Source organism: Macaca nemestrina, chromosome 3 (genome assembly GCF_043159975.1).
Source record: "Macaca nemestrina isolate mMacNem1 chromosome 3, mMacNem.hap1, whole genome shotgun sequence".
NCBI classification, from domain to species: Eukaryota; Metazoa; Chordata; class Mammalia; order Primates; family Cercopithecidae; genus Macaca; species Macaca nemestrina.
Genome location: NC_092127.1, coordinates 162,006,584 through 162,012,034, shown reverse-complemented (window position 1 = coordinate 162,012,034; position 5,451 = coordinate 162,006,584). Strand labels below are relative to the sequence as shown.

The following is a 5,451-nucleotide window of genomic DNA, read 5'->3' as shown; positions in this document are numbered from 1 at the left end:
GAAAAGAAGCCGATGTTCCAGTTGAAACACCATCAACAGGAAAAATTATCTCTCACTCAGGGGAGGGACGGCAGTTTTGTTTTATTCAGAACTTCAACTGATTGGATGAGGTCCACCTGCATTATGGAAGGCAATCTGCTTTACTCAGTCTACTGATTTAAATATAAATCTCACCCAAACACATCCTTTTCAAAATACCCAGAAAAAAATGTTTGACCAAATATCTGGGCACCCTGTGGCCCAGTCAAGTTGAACATGCAGTCAATCTTCATAAATACTGTATGGAAATGTACTAGTGTCTCTACGTAGTACAGAAAACTTGAGCATGAGTTTCCACTTTAAACAGTGCAGTTTGTAAGGATAATTGTTATACAAAATAGATATTTATGCAAATGAGTCAATTATGTAAGATTAATGAATTTACTATTAAATCTTGAGTACTCAAAAATTTACAGTATTACAGAAATGATTACAATACATTGATCCAAAGGAATATCATTAATTTGTTCCATTAAAAGTACAAAGACAAAAGTACTGTACTAGAATACAAATTAGTGACCTTGTTTACTCAAAAGTCACAGCTATACTCAAGTTTGCCAATTAATTATGCTATTAAAGTAGCTGAAACACAATTTGGAAATGGAAAAAGGTGAAAGGATTTTTGTTAAAGCTGTTGAGAATAATACCAAAACCCCACAAATTGCAATTTTAAAAAAAAACTTTAAAAATCCCCAAATCGCCGGACGCGGTGGCTCAAGCCTGTAATCCCAGCACTTTGGGAGGCCGAAACGGGTGGATCACGAGGTCAGGAGATCGAGACCATCCTGACTAACACGGTGAAACCCCGTCTCTCCTAAAAAATACAAAAAACTAGCCGGGCGAGGTGGCAGGCGCCTGTAGTCCCAGCTACTCGGGAGGCTGAGGCAGGAGAATGGCGTGAACCTGGGAGGCGGAGCTTGCAGTGAGCTGAGATCCGGCCACTGCACTCCAGCCTGGGCCACAGAGCGAGACTCCGACTCAAAAAAAAAAAAAAAAAAAAAAATCTCCAAATCACATTATTCAGATAATATATGATTTTTTTTATTAACTAACTGCCCAACACACCTCAATAATACATTTCTCCTACATCTTGACTGCATATTTTGATTATCTCTTTAAATAATTAAAATTTGATAATATTTGCATAGAGAAAACATTTAACTTGATTGAATGATAGATCAAATTTGTTATTTTGTTTGCATCACAAGGTATTTGCCACTTTTTGGTATCATTATGTTTAAGAGCTCCTCTATAACATTCTTTCAAAAAGGTATATTTTAAAGTTGGGAAAAGTAATGTAGTACATTTTTAAAAAGATATTTTGCTCTAAAAATAAAAGCTTAGCTCTGAATTTGGATTTATTCTGAGTTAAATGTTAGAGATAAAACATTAACCTAGAAAAGACCTTTATGCCAATAATTTTCATTAACTAGTGGAAATACCATAGTTTTACTATCTCCTAGTTACACTTTTTGTGTTATCTAGGGGTGGAATATAACACAATAAAATATTTTAATATATTAGATTACTTAGGGCTTTCTAACATGAACAGCTAGAATAATCTATATTATTTGAAGGAGAAGAAAATCCACAGACTCCATATTTAAGAAATCCGAATTGGCATGGCATAAATCAGATTCATAAATCAATTTATGTTTCCAAATCAGTTTTGATTCCATTAATTGGTTCTTAGGACCAGAAATATAATCGAGTGAGTGAAATATTCTGGTCCTAGTAAAATAGAACACTGTTTTACATAAAAACAAGTTATCAGTTTCTGAAAATATGATAGACCAGATATCTGAAGATAAGTTCTAGGATAACACTTACCTTATATTTGAACATGCTTCATAAGATATATATTAACAATTATTTTCAACTACATTGTTAGCTGGAGAGATAGCAAGAGAAATCCAAAAAAACCAGAATTAAGAATATTGGGAGCCTGAGGTGGGAGGATCACTTGGTCCCAGGAGCTCAAGGCTGCAGGGAGTCATGTGTGTGACACTGTAATCCAGCCTGGAGGACAGAGTGAGAACCTATCTCAAATAAATAAGATACTAATAATAAAATTTGAAAGAATACACATAAGTAAGCTTGCATCCAAGCTAGAACCTGTGAAATAGGTTCAATCTTTTATGTCAATGTTGCAAACAAACTTTTTGCATTGGCTGTGATTGTCACAATACTGAAAAGCATACACTTCTGTGTCTGCTTTTAAATCCAGGTCATGAGAAGTTTCTCCATATCTAATCTAAATCATTCTCAAAGTTTTGTAAGCTTCTTTGCCTACAATCAAGCAGATTCTGGTTTTTTGTTTTTTTGTTTTTTTGTTTTTTTTCTTTTTTGAGACAAAGTCTTGCCCTGTTGTCCAGGCTGGAGTGCAGTGGCTGGATCTCTGCTCGCTGCAACCTCCGCCTCCCAGGTTCAAGCAATTCTCCTGCCTCAGACTCCTGAGTAGCTGAGATTACAGGCATGCACCACCATGCCTGGCTAATTTTTGTACTTTTAGTAGAGAAGGGGTTTCACCATGTTGGTCAGGCTGCTCTAGAACTCCTGACCTGATCAAGCAGATTCTTAAACACCTTCTATCACTTTGTTCTTGTTCTTCATGATTGAAGCTATGACAAGATGAGACTGATGAGCAATAACCACCCCTGACTTTCCACTTTTGTAGTCCCTAATCACTTTTAATTTTGTTACCCAATCACTTATTGACAACACTCACCTATTGACAACATTACACGTGGATTTTGTATGCCTGTGGATCATGATGAACAAAACAACACAAGATTAAACCAAGCACAAGAGAAAATGAAGCAATCAAGTTACACCATAAATGAGATGTATGTGGCTGCTGCCAACATAACACAGCAAACTATTTTTACAGTAAACTTTTTTATAGGTAGAAAGCATACACTTAAAAATGATGATGAAAAGTATAATATAGTAAATACATAAACCAGTAACATAGTCAATTATTTTCAGTATTGATGGAAGCAGCGGCCCATCTGCAGTGGACACTCCCATGACACTGGCTGCAGTGAAGGAGGCGTGGCCAGGGCTGTGTGCTCCACAGAGCCAGCAAGAGCTGGGAACAGGGAGAAACTTTGCCTGCTTCCAAGTTGGAGGGGTGGGTGCCTTGCGCTCCTGGGTGCAGATGCAGCTGCCCAGCCATAGCTGCAGATCTGGGCATCCCTGTGCTCTCTGGGCAGTCCCCCACCCCTGCAGGCTCAGAAGGGCCTGCCCCCGCTGCCTGGACTCCCCTTACTCCTGTCCTCCACTTTGATTTTGGAGCAAAGTTGAGGCTCAGCTCAGACACTGTCACAACCCATCCAGTTGTGCCTGTGCTCAGGGTGGTGCTGATGTGACAGCTCTCTGCTGCCCTGGCCCCCTCCAGACTTGGGCCCTGACAGCACAGGAGAGAGTCTGAGGGGGGTACTAAGGATGGCTCAGCACGGACCTGCAGGCATCCCTTGGCCTGAACTGCCTGGTCTCTCTGGATGGCACGCTGATGGCAGCAAGAGGCTGACAGGCTCCTGGGTGGAAAGGGGTGGTTTCCCAGTGAAGCCCCATCTTCAGGCCTGGTACAGGCTGCCAATTCCATGGACTGGAGTGAGAACATATGGTGCTTTTTCCAGGCCCACCCATGGCTATTCATGGACCAATCACACACACTTCCACCCCTCTGAAGCCCATAAAACCCCTCTCTGCTGAGAGCTGAACAGAAGTTAGGACGTCCTGCCTGTGGAGAGGACCTACCCACTGTGGGTCTCCTCTCTGCCTAGTCTGCCCAGAGCTAAAGGGATGTTGGGAGGACCTGCCTGTGAAGAGGAGCTAACCACTGTGGATCTCCCCTCTGCTGAGAGGTGGATACTCATTGAGATGACCTGCCTGTGGAGAGGAACTACCCACTGTGGGTCTCCTTTGAGCTGCTCTGTCAATAAAGCACCTCTTTGCCTTGCTCACCCTACACTCTTTCATGTACCTCATTCTTCCTGGAAATGGGACACAGTAAATGACAGGGCTAAAAGAGCTATAACACAAACAGGGCTGAAACACTCCCCTTGCTTGCCATGTTGCAGGTCATGAGAAGGAGTGAAGAGAGAAGGAGAGAAGAGCTGTGGCCCTTTGAGGAGCCCAGACCTAGTAGTTCCCTGACCCAGGGTTGTGACACCCTATTTGAGACTCTGTGATTTCTGGAATCTTCCAGCTTTTTGGTGCCACCACGTTCCCCAGTGCCAGCCATGGAGGCTGCTTGTGGTATGCCCAGCCCAGACACAGTCTTACAGGGAACTGATACCTATGCTGGTGCCTGGAGCGGCCCTCCCCATTGAAGCCAATATGCCTGGCTATGCACAGTGGCTGGACCCCACACTTGCTCACTCACAAACCCCTCCTTGCTCCACGCCTGTCTCACCCTTGGCAGGTGTGGCATCCAGGCCAGTAGGATGAGCTGAACACAGCCTGCCAGGATGAATGAATGAAATGAGTCAAACAGGCCTTAGCAAAACTCAGGCAAAGGCACCACTGGCCACAGAGGTTTCTGGCTGCAAAAGCAACACCCCAAGGATCTCATGACATTATTACATGCTATATATTGTATGTAATTGTACAAGCTATACTTTTGTACAATTGGCAGTGTAGTAGGATTGTTTACACTAACATCACCACAAATATGGGAGTAATGCATTGCACAATTACATTAAGATGGCTAGGACATCACTAGGTGATAGGAATTTTTTAGCTCTATTGTAATCTTATGGGACCACCATCATTTATATGGTCTATGATTGTTATACTGCTCATGACTGTATAAACACATACAAATAAGAACTATCATACTGAAAAATTAAGAAACAAATACAATTGTGTCCTACAACTGTAGCCTTCAAGTCCCATTTTTAAAATATTTTTCACTAAAATAAAATACATTGGGTGTAGAAAAAGATAGCATATGATTAAGAAACAATATTATCTTGAAAATGTGGCTATGCAAGATAGAATTTTGTGACTACCTATATATGTGTCATTGTTTGTAGAAAATCTTGTATAGTGCTCACTTCAGCAGTATATATACTAAAATTGGAACAATATAGAGAAGATTAGCATGTCACCTGTGCAAGGATGATGCAAAATTCATGAAACATTTCATATTTTAGGACCTCTTCAAGAAGAACTACAATCAACTGCTCAAAAAATTAGAGATGACACAAACAAATGGAAAATCATTCCATTTTCATGCATAGGAAGAATCGACATCATGAAAATGGCCATATACAGCCCAAAACAATTTATAGATTCCATGCTATTCTCATTAAACTACCATTGACATTCTTCACAGAATTAGAAAAAGAAAACTATTTTAAAATTCATATGGAACCAAAAAAGAGCTTGTATGCTTGTATAGTC

General features: G+C 40.7%; 1 non-coding gene across 1 annotated transcript; it reads left to right on the top strand.

Annotated features, from left to right (window-relative positions):
* Positions 1-5,094: 5,094 nt before the first annotated feature.
* On the top strand, positions 5,095-5,200 carry LOC112427741 (U6 spliceosomal RNA). Its single transcript, XR_003019473.1, has one exon. It is a non-coding gene; the product is annotated as a U6 spliceosomal RNA (small nuclear RNA).
* The last annotated feature ends 251 nt before the right edge of the window (positions 5,201-5,451 follow it).